The sequence below is a fragment of the Gopherus flavomarginatus genome, chromosome 7, assembly GCF_025201925.1.
Source record: "Gopherus flavomarginatus isolate rGopFla2 chromosome 7, rGopFla2.mat.asm, whole genome shotgun sequence".
NCBI classification, from domain to species: Eukaryota; Metazoa; Chordata; order Testudines; family Testudinidae; genus Gopherus; species Gopherus flavomarginatus.
The window spans coordinates 69,626,174-69,638,334 of record NC_066623.1 but is presented as its reverse complement, the minus strand read 5'-3'; the positions used below and the strand labels follow the sequence as shown (position 1 = coordinate 69,638,334).

The 12,161-nt window shown below is 39.2% G+C and overlaps 1 pseudogene; it reads left to right on the top strand.

The window, feature by feature from the left end:
- The first annotated feature begins 5,529 nt into the window (after positions 1-5,529).
- On the top strand, positions 5,530-7,042 carry LOC127056007 (histone H2A.J-like; annotated as a pseudogene).
- Positions 7,043-12,161: the final 5,119 nt, after the last annotated feature.

The following is a 12,161-nucleotide window of genomic DNA, read 5'->3' as shown; positions in this document are numbered from 1 at the left end:
AATTCTAGTATGCCTGATTGTACTAATCTTTCAAATTCCAACACAACGCTGTAAAGTAGAAAAAGAAAACTTTCTGAAATCAACTGATTGACAATAAACCCTTAGAAGCAAATCTATTGGTACACTAGGCTTGAAAATTACTGTCAACTTTCTGTACCCACAGTGTCTATTTCTGCAGATTTTAAACCCAGCTGCGAGTTGAGTTTGAAAATTAATTTCATACATTTGAATCATTACATCATGAGTAAGGTGATCAGAATTCTTTTGTAATAAAATCTCAGAAGCTGGAAAGGTCTATGTAGTGGGGTGGTCACGCATTCCCTGGTCTGGAAAAGGTTACAGCCAGCCCTGGGAGAGGGCTGGGGCTGCCAGCCAAAAGCTAGGCTGACTAGGGAAGCAGCCACAGCTGGGCCATGCCCCAATCAGACCTCTGCTGGTCCTGATAAAAGGGCTGTGAGCCAGGAGCTAGATATATTCCCTCTCCAACTTCAGAGGGAGAAGGATCTAGCTGCCTGGGAGCTGTAGGTGCAGGCAACAAAGCAGGGCTGGGGAAGTGAAAGAGGAGCTGTGGAGGGCCTGCCTAGCAACTCCCCAGGCTGCAGGCCCTGTGCAAGGCCAAAACAGGTACTAAGGTTGCAGAGGCTGTAGCCCAAGGGTTAGGCAAAGGCAGTAGGTTCAAACTCTGCTTGTCAGTGATTAATGGCTTATACACTGCAGTGTGCCCCAGTGAGTGAGGGCTAGATGGTGACTAGCAGTAGCCGTAGAGTGAGGTGAGGTGGGGATAGGGATTTGGGGTTCCCCAGGGAGGGGAGACAAGACCCATATTTGTGGAGGTACTGCCAGGGGGCAGCACCCAAGGTAAAGAGGCATGGGGCCAGTGGCAGGTGAGACATCTCCTGGTAGAGGGTGCCCCTGAGGCTGGAGAGCTAATTCCCTGGACAACCAGCAGGAGGTGCCTCACTGGATGAGTCCTCGCTTCTCCACAGTCTAGTTTTTCAAACCTGAGATATAAAACAACAGGAAATCATTTTATTATTATGAGTCCTTTGTACTTGTGCAGTGCCTTTTGTAGAAGGATCACTAAGCACTATATAAATAATCTTTCTAACACTTCTATAAAAGTACCAAGTGTTATGTGTATCCAATTTACAGACAGTGAAATGGCAGTACAGAGAGGATGGCCATGACATTTCAAACCTGGCTGTCCAATGTGAAATCCATGGAACTGAAGTTCATTTTTCAGCAGAGATTGGGGGTGAGTGGGGAATCAGGATCCTTATTTTGGTGTCTGTATATAGATTTAGAGATAGAAAATTTCCCTGTATCACTCAGTGAATTAGTTCCAGAAAAAGAAACAGGATCTACAACTCTAGTCCAGACTCCAAATCACACATAGCAGAGAGCTGTACCTTACAGGAAATATTAAGTGGTATGGCAAGGCATCTTCTTCACCTCACCACACTTGGTGTTTACCCTTCTGGTGGTGAGGACCTGGAGTAAATCAGTCTCACTCTAGAGAGTTTTTATTCCTCGCTTGAATTTTTAATTCTTTGGTATTTACACGATGGACATCGTGGTAGACTCCAGGAGTAATGTTCATCCAAACAGAAAGAAACAAGTTTGTAAAACACAAAAGAAATACCTCTCCCTGTCCCTCTTTGGAATGTTGCCTCATTATGCTGGCCTCTGGGTGCTAGTCCTTCCCTAAACAGTCTGTTAGCCTGCTTGCTTCCCCTATCAGGAGGAAAGCAGCCTTCCCCCACCTGTCATTAATGGTATATCAGAATGTAGAACATACTTATCTTAGACCCAGTTTCTGTAAGCTGATCTGCACAGGAGACCCCTTCACATGTGTTGATCAAATGGCAGGATTGAGGCCTCAGTTCCATATAGCCATGTTTGTTTCAGCACTGTTTGCTAACCTCATGTTCCATCCATGATATGAATGTAAGTAATGGGAGCATTGATCACAGTAATGGTAGATTCCAGTTTAGAGTTAGCTTTACCTCTTGTATGAAAAGTTAATGTACACCCTCACTACTATGTCCTTCCATTGGTTTGTACATGAAACTCCCATAGATATCAATGAATTGTCAGGACATACTGTGCAAATCAGTGGTAGGAACTGGCCATTGGAGCATGTTACTCTGAATGCTGATTGGTCTTTTATTAAATATTGGCTACAATATTGAAATACAATAGCAAAATGTAATAGAGAGAGATTTTTTGCTTTTATCAGCTTGTGCTGTAAGCACAGGGTAAATATTACCCTTACCTCATTGAGGTTGTACAAGGATGAAAGCCAGTGCAGAATCTGGCTGTTTGATATTAACATTATTTCAAACAACTATTTACACACTACTGAGATCTTATTGAATGCATGGAGCTATGTTAGTTCAATGGCAAAGGTCAGCTTTAGACAGAACAAAAGTAAACTCTTGTTTCTACAGCCATTGATATGTACAAGAAAGCTAAATTACAATGTAATAATACAAAATAATGTTAATTCAGGATGCTGCAGAAAAGAGACTCAAGTCTTCTAAAATGGTATCTAAAACTGCAAAGAGTAATTTTACTCGGACATGTTTTCATGCCCACATTTTTGCAAAATCTCAAATTTGCACCCACAACTTATCTTACCACCTAATAGACTCAAACTATCATACTTATGGAAGAATCATAGAAGATTAGGGTTGGAAAAGACCTCATGAGGTCATCTAGTCCAATCCATTGCTCAAAGCAGGACCAATCCCAGCTAAATTATCCCAGGTAGGACTTTGTCAAGCGGGGTCTTAAAAGCTTCTAAGGATGGAGATTTCACCGCCTCCCTCAGTAACCCATTCCAGGGCTTCACCACCCTCCTAGTGAAAAAAGTTTTTCCTAATATCCAACCTAGACCTCCTCCACGGCAGCTTGAGACCATTGCTGCTTGTTCTCTCACCTGCCACCACAGAGAACAGCCTAGTTCCATCCTTCAGGTAGGAAAGCTGCTATTAAATCCACCCTCACTCTACTCTTCTGCAGACTAAATAAGCCCAGTTCCCTCAACTTCTCATTGTAAGTCATGCATTCCAGCCTCCTAATAATTTTTGTTGCCCTCTGCTGGACTCTCTCCAATTTGTCCACATCCTTTCTGTAGTGGGCAGGCCCAAAACTGGATGCAATACTCCAGATGTGCCTCACCAGTGCTGAATAGAGGGGAATAATCACTTCCTTCAATCTGTTGGCAACATTTCTATTAATGCAGCCCAATATTCTGTTAGCCTTCTTGGCAACAAAGGCACACTGCTGACTCATATCCAGCTGCTCATCCACTGTCACCCCTAGGTCCTTTTCTGCAGAACTGCTGCTTACTCAGTCAGTCTTCAGCCTGTAGCAGTGCATGGGATTCTTCTTTCCTAAGTGCAGGACTCTGCACTTGTCTTTGTTGAACCTCATCAGATTTCTTTTGGCTCAATCTTCCAATTTGTCTAGGTGACTCTGGACCCCATCCGTACGCTCCAGCATATCTACCTCTCCTCCCAGCATAGTGTTATCTGTGAACTTGCTGAGGGTGCAATCCATCCCATCATCCGGATCATTAATGAAGATATTGAACAAAACTGGACCACAGGACCGATGCTTGAGGTACTCTGCTTGACGCTGGCTTCCAGCTGGACATTGAGCATTGATCACTACCCATTAAGCCCAATGATCTAGCCAGCATTCTATCCACCTTATAGTCCATTCATCCAATCCATACTTTTTTTAACTTGCTAGCAAGAATACTGTGGGATACCATATAAAAAGCTTTGCAAAAATCAAGATATCACATCCACTGCTTTCCCCATATCCACAGAGCCAGTTATCTCATCATAGAAGGCAATCAGGATGGTCAGGCATAACTTTCCCCTGGTGAATCCATATTGACTGTTCCTGATCACCATCCTCACCTCCAAGTGCTTCAAAATGGATTCCTTGAGGACCTGCTCCATGATTTTTTCCAGGGACTGACATTAGACTGACAAGTCTGTTGTTCCCCAGATTCTCCTTCTGGTATGATATTTGCCTTTTTCTAGTCATCCAGGACCTCCCTCAATCGCAATGAGTTTTCAAAGATAATGGCCAATGGCTTTGCAATCACATCAGCCAACTCCCTCAGCCCCGCTGGATGCAGTGCATCCAGCCCCACGCACTTGTGCATGCCTAGATTTTCTAAATAGTCCTTAACCTGTTGTTTCACCACTGAGGGCTGATCACCTCCCCCCCACAACATACAGCTTGTGAACAGGGCAGAGAGTAAATGTAAACATTTGAACATGTTAAGACCCCCTGGGGGGAGGGGAAATGCCTATCAAGTTTCTCTGAAGATAAAGTAAAACAGCATTAGCTCTAGTCCTGTAATAAGATGAGATTTTGCTCGAGTATGGACACCAGAATCAAGTCCAATATTTGGAAATGTTTTTGCAAGTTAATTTTGCAAGTGGGACAGTCACATATGGGCACTGGAAATCACTATTTGCAAGGGAGATTCTTATGTAACCACTAATATGCTGCTTTTGCTTGTTTGATCTGTTTGGCAACTGTGATTGTTGTCTAAAAGCTCAGCTTAATTTCATCTAAACAAAACAAAGATCAAATCTAGCTTTGACGTTAGTCAAATTATTACAAATGTGGCCAGTACTATTAGTGCATCCTTGCAGCTAGACATTTATTATAAGGCATAGTTTACAAGCTTGAAATGGAATTTTAATCCATCCTTAATTACAGATCATAATTTTAGTGACTGGGTTATTGGAGCAGATAGTTTTTACTGCATTAAATTGAACACTATTATAGTCCTGCATCACAAAGGATTAATAATTGCATTGTTATTAAAACATGCCTTCCATTCTGATAGTGCTTAATTCATTTTCTGTAATCAGTGTAATGGAATAATATTGACAGTAAAGCTAAAGATTATATGGACAGCAAAATGTCATGCATTAGTATTACACAACACAGAAAAGGTTTCCATTTACAGATTTTACTATCAACTGGATTTATGTTCAAAATATCTAATCTGTCCTTTTTACGTGAGAATCCTGTGTTGACCTTCATTATCTCTAGGCAGGTTTAAACTGTGTACAGTGTTGCTGTTTTAATCAGCTTTATTTTAGCTTTTCTAAAAACAATCCAGAGAATTATTGAGCTCCATTCCAACCAAATTCAAAACTATTTTTTCCTTCTTTCGTTTCCAGGAAGGCTTTTCATAGATTTAGCAGCTGGCGAACAATATATCCAATTCTTAAGTTGCCTTTGAACATAGGCAAAACTGTCAAATTGTGATCATCTGAAAAGCAGAGACTTAAAGCGTATTTCCACGTTTCACACACATTCATCAGAAATCTCCTACTCTACTTCTAGCAGTGAAGCAGTACAAAAGTGTGATCAAAGTGATTGACTCTCCTATCAAAATGAGAGTCAAATAAAAAGGCATTTTATGGAGGTCACTTTTTCAATGTAGTCACAGCATAGCAATATACTAAAGAGAGGGTTCTCTACAAGTAGATGTCTGCAGGAGTTCCTATACTACCTCATTACCTGGTGAGTACTCCAAAACAAAGCAATTCACCCAGATTTTTATTTATTTCCTTCCCTAAAATATTGCCTCTGGATGACAGTTCTCCAGGGGTTGGAACTAAATACTAACTTGAATTGACAGTGCTGTAAAAAGAGAAAATAAACAGACTATTTGAAGCAGAAAGTTTTCTTAAAAGAATGATATGATACATACAGATCAGACACATACAGATGTGAGTGACAACAGGATAGGGACAAGGAGAATCAGTAAAGGTAATTGAGTAACTTGCTCCAAATCCTCAGCCAGAGTAAACTAGTGTAGCACCAGTGGCTTCCACGGAGCTATGCTGATTTACACCAGGTGAAAAACCTAGCCCATTATGTTTATTTTAATTATGTTATAATAACTATAACACAGAAAACTGCAGAGTTGCTAGGTAACATGCATTCTTAAGATACAGGCAGCCCAATCCTATGATCAGATCCAAAAATATTTTCCAGAGTGTGTCAGTTAATTAGGAGCCCATATTCATTGACTTTCACTGAGGTTAAAGTCATTTTTTAAAATGGGGCTTAAACACTTTTTAAAATTCTCTGTGTGTCTATAGAAGGGAAGATACAAGATGCAGATTTTGCAGTTGATAGAATTAACCATATGCACCAGCTGAGAATCTGACCCACTGTTCAGCACTTCTACACAGCAGAAAACAGCACATACATTTTTCTAACCAGTGACAAACACCTGCCATGAAGGTGCTTTTAATCAAAATGTAACAGAATATTTTTTACAATGTTGCATCTTCCTATTAGAAAACTATCCCTTTATGCTGATAGTATTTTTATTATTTTCACAATGATCAATGCTACGTAACCAAGCTCTCGGAATAGCTTTTGATTAGCTCCTTAACCAATAGCATCCCTTTGTATATTGAAAGGAGAAAATCATGCTTTGAGAACTTTTTTTCCTAGATGAAAGAACAGGTGAAAGTGCTTACATTGTTTCTCTTGTTTTCAGCTAGATGTATTTACTGAATACCCGTCAGTAGGACAGCTTTTCTGTTTCTTCATAGCGAGCACTGTTCGAGCACCACTTGCAATATCAGGTTGAGGAAAGCAGGGAGGTAAAGTGAGAGCCAAGGCTAAATCTTGCTCCTTGTGTGCTGGGCTTCAGATCCCCTGGGGCTGTGTGCACTGGCTACTTTGGAAAGGGAACTACACTGAATGAGTAGGGGCTGGAGTCCCTCTCTATATGGCTGCAGTGCTAGAGTATCTGACCCCTGAAATTCTGGAGCTGGCTGGCAACATTCTGCAGGATAACAAGAAAACCAGGCTCATCCCCCGTCACCTGTAGCTCACCATCCATAATGACAAGGAGCTCAACAAGTTATTGGGAAAAGTTACAGTTGCTCAAGGGGTGCCCAATATCCAGGCCATGCTGCTGCCCAAGAAAATGGAGAGTCACAAGACCAAGAGCAAAAAAATTTGGGAATCTTTACTCTAAAAAACTAGGACAGCTCGAGCATTCTATCTGCCTTTGTGTTGACTAAACAGGTTTTGTAGATGTTCAGAGTAGCTGCCAGTCTAATTTTTAAGGTATCTGTTTCACAAAACTTATCTCAGTTCTTGGGACCAGTGGTTACATAACTGTTGTTTGCTCATGAAACAGAGAGACAAGTTAAAATACAAAGTTACCGCTGGCATTGTCATTTACTGTATCAGAGGTTCTAAATTACACTTTCATTTTTATGGTTGCTGAACAGCGAAAACCCTAGAGGACTCACAACTAGTGGAACAATATCACTGCAATTAGTGGAAACTTTGTGCCTTAAAGTCACATCTTTGAATCCACCCAAGTTCTGTGGGGGGACAAAATTAATTAGCATCTTATTGATGATCAATGGCCTACATGAAATCTATTAGCAGTCTCAGTACAATGCCCCGTGGACAGATACTGCAACTCGATCCTTGCTATTCTTTTCAGAAGGGAATGGGCATGGGGACTAAACTCAATCCTAAGATTGCTCCCCTCCAGATCATGGTTGAGACATATAACCAAGGAGGTACAGGAAATATCTGCATCCTGTACCTGTTCTGAGGTTATGCAGAGGACTTTAGACTGCAGAGCTATCAAGGTGGCACCTTCCACAAGCACTGCATTTCCTGCTAAAAATAAGATTAACATGAGCAGGTGACCTCTGAGATTGCAGAGGTTTTGGTGTCAAATACCCTAGCTAAAACTTATATAGAAGTCAAGCTGATCATGTATATGATAGTCATGTAGCTGGAACACTTTATTTATGTTCTTTTAGGACCTGATCCAACTTTGTTAAAATAAATTGAAACATACTTTAATCAGACCGTAACCAAGTCCTCACTGAGGCCCTTGATCGCATATTTTCTTCTCAGGGAGACAGAGTGGTCTCATTCTTGTTGTAAGCGAATGGGAGTCAGACAACCCAGTTTGCTCTGTGAGTTACCTTGAGAAAGTCACTTAAATGCACTCTGTCTCAGTTGGGTACTCTGAAAATATGCCTACCTATTTTCAGCACTCCTCTTTTAAGGCACTTGAAATGCTCATATGAAAGATGCTACATAAGTACAAAGTATTACATGCTGTTATAGCAGCTGAGTGGCTAACACAATATAGAAAAAGTTCTAGGCAAAAAACACAAATGGGTTTAGTTGATTCTATATATTGTTGCAAACTCTTAGGTTTTTAGTGAGGCTGATAGCTAAATTAAAAACCTAGTATAATGCCAGCAGCTTTCTCTTCTTTTCTTCTGTCAATCTCTGACATCACAAGAATTTCTCTTGTGGCACTATATCATATTGCTGATCTTGCAGCTTACTCCTTTTACTCACTAGAGGTCAGGGTCCTGCTGGCAGATACACAGCTAATGCACGATACATTCAAATTAATCCATCACCTTGTGACACAGTGGTTGATATTAATTTTACAAAGGATCAAGAAACTGATACAACTGTTTCTAGGACAATTAGTAAACACATCTGAAAAAAACTCAGATCAAAAAGCTTTTCAAGCAAGTCATTTCATCACAGAAGTAACATGCTATATCTCTGCTTCAGAAGAACATGGATGGAGGAAAAAGGTATGAATTGTGGGACAGCCAGAGTGGTATGAAAGTTGAGCAGTCACATCCTTTTAATGAGAAAATATTTTTTTCAACTAATCTAATCAGAGGGAAGGAATTGCGTAAGGAAGACCTTACCCATCACTTTATTTCTGGATTGTACCACATTTTGGGACACATGTTTCTGACAGCTGTTTCTCAGGAATACTTTTGGCTCTCTCACTTTTTTATCACTATTGCTTATTGACTTTAAAAATTATATGTAAGTAATGGAAAACATTGACTTGCAGAAAGAAAGACTAGTGCTATTTCTGTTATATCCTAATTAGGCTAAATCCTGGCCTGCAGTAAGCTGAAAACCCCATTGAAATCAGTTGCATTAAACTAAGTCTGAATTTGACTGTAGGGTTTTTTCCCCACAGCTTTTTGTTTTAACACTTGCCTCAGAACAAACAGAGGATCTGACACAAACATATTAACTAATGTACTTGATTGTTTTGAAATACATTTTGCTCAGTTTTGTATCTGATCAGTGAGGCAGACAAGCTTGTTTTGTATTTTGCAATGAACCTGAATGAATCTCTGTATTTTTACAGCAATAAAAATAGCACATATGAGTAGAGGTTTGGTAGAAAGTCCCTTTCTTTAGCTAAATGTCATTCAGTTCAATGAAGTGAACCAATCACATCCTCCTCTTTTACCTCCCATTGAACTTAATAGGATGGCAACTATCACTTTGATAATGCTCCCTTTCACGTCACTGGTAATCTTTAAGAAGTTGGCACTGTTGCCCGAAGAAAAAAAAAATTAGGGCTTTGGTTCATTCAGATAATCTGTCATACATTTAGCTCAACAAGAAGCAGATTTAGAACTGATACCAAAATGCACTCAGCCAGGCTTATAAGGTCTATGTGTGTATGAAAATACATTAGTAGAATGTGAAAGGTATAAATTCTGTAATAAATCATACCTAATGCTTTCTGAGACAGGCTGTAATAGCCAAGAGGAAACTTATCTGCTAGGTGTAGAAAGTAAACTTTAAAGAAGTTGGAAAGGACAATTGTTGTACAGTTTCTGATCATCAGAAATCACCCTGAGTTGGGATCCTCTGACCTGGAGGGGAAAACTTTATGCACCATGTTGTTTTTCCCTCCTAAAATACATGACCCCCCAGATCTAGGTAGCTAGACTTTTACCTGATAGGGAGATGTAATTTGATGGAAATTCTGTAGGGTGTGGCACCTAAATTTTAATGAGAGAGCTTGAAGTCCCCAGGAGCTAGAAGGTCTTTGATGATTTAAAAATGTAATAAGGGATATTTCTTTGTTTTAAACTAATCTTATGCTGCTTCTTGAGACTTCTTAGAGCTCAAGGATATTTGAAAATCCTGAGCCACCTTAACCACACCAGGTCTGGCTGTTATTTCCATAGACATTGCTGCTAACTTTTAAATATATGGATATAATTCAGACATTCCAGTACAATGTGACATCCTGATACTGTTCCCTGCTTATTTCTCTTGCCTGTTCCAGTTGGCATATTGTTTCCCATGTAGTATCTCACCCTATTCCTATAATATCCGAGGATATGTGGGCAGCTGACTTGGCTATTAACCTGTACATTAACATTGCTCATGTGTACTAATGTTTCACACATCAGTTCTGTTGTATTACATGTCATTGTGGAATGGTGGTTTCATTGATTTGCATACAGCAAAGCTGGAAATGCAGTGGATGGTTACATGCAACCAACAGCATCAGTAATTGGGTAGATAGAACCCACCTGGAAAACATGGACATAGGAATTGCCAGATTGATCACATGAGTTGTTGTGTTAGTCTGATATCATGTCTGCAAGTGGCCAGGAGAAGATGCAAGAAAAACATGTTGAGCATCTTATTATATTTATTTTTTTTTAAATTCACTAGGTTACCTTCTGGAGTAGAATTCTACCAATAACTAGCAGCTATTGCCCTGAGTAGTATAAATTACTACACTTTTCATCATAGCCTAGCATATACTTTTCTCTCTACCACACAATAAAAACAATTATGTATATCTGTGAAATTTATATAAACTTACCTACATCATTCAAATAATTCTCCCCTCACAGTCAATGGAAGTATTTACATATTCATTTAAAGAACAGGAGTACTTGTGGCACCTTAGAGACTAACATGTATTTGAGCATAAGCTTTTGTGGGCTACAGCCCACTTCTTCGGATGCATAGAATAGAACATATAGTGAGGAGGGGTGTGTGTGTGTAAAATATATATATATATAGTGTGTGATACACACATATAGAGAGCATGAAAAAGTGGGAGTTGTCTTACCAACTCTAACAGACCAATTAAGTCAGAGAAAAAACTTTTGAAGTGAGAATCAAGATAGCCCAGTACAGACAGTTTGGTAAGAAGTGTGAGAATACTTACATGGGGAGATAGATTCAATGTCTGTAATGGCTCAGCCATTTCCAGTCTCCTCTATTCAAGCCTAAATTGATTGTATCTAATTTGCATATCAATTCGAGTTCAGCAGTTTCTTGTTGGAGTCTGTTTTTTGAAGATTTTCTGTTGGAAAATTGCCATATTCATTTAGAACATTATAACAGTCATATCATAAAAAGTGGTGCATTACTTTACACGTTTCCACAGAAACTGCTGAGCTTCTAAACACTGTAAATAACTTAGGAAAAAAACTAGGGCTGTCAATTAATCTCAGTTAACTCACGCGATTAACTTAAAATTAATTGCAATTAATTGCAGTTTTAATCACACTAATAAACAACAATAGAATACCAATTAACATTTATTAAATATTTTGGATGTTTTCCTACATTTTCATATATATTGTATTCTGTGTTGTAATTGAAATTAAAGTCTTATTTTTATTACAAATATTTGCACTGTAAAAAAATAAGCAAAAATAGTATTTTACAGTTCACTACATACAAGCACTGTAGTGAAATCTTTGTATTGAAAGTGCAATTTACAAATGTAGATTTTCTTGTTCATTCCATAACTGCACTCAAAAACAAAACAATGTAAAACTTCAGAGCCTACAAGTCCTCCTTCTTGTTCAGCCAATTGCTAAGACAAACAAGTTTGGAGATAATGCTGCCCTTTTCTTAGTGTCACCATTTTTGTAGCTGGCCTTGCAAGATGTTTGTGCCAGAGATTCTGAATATTAGTATGCCACTTCATGCTTTGGCCACCATTCCTGAGGACACATTCTATGCTGATGATGCTCATTTAAAAAAAATGTGTTAATTAAATTTGTGACTGAACTCATTGAGGGAGAATTGTATATATCCTGCTCTGTTATACTCACCTTCTACCATGTATTACATGTTATCAGTATCAGATGATGACTGAGCACATGCTCATTTTAAGAACACTTTCACTGCAGATTTCATAAAACACAATTTGAGATTTCTAAAGATAGCTACAGCACTCTGTAGGTTTAAGAATCTGAGTGCCTTACAAAATCTGAGAGGGACGAGGTGTGAAGCATACTTTCAGAAGTCTT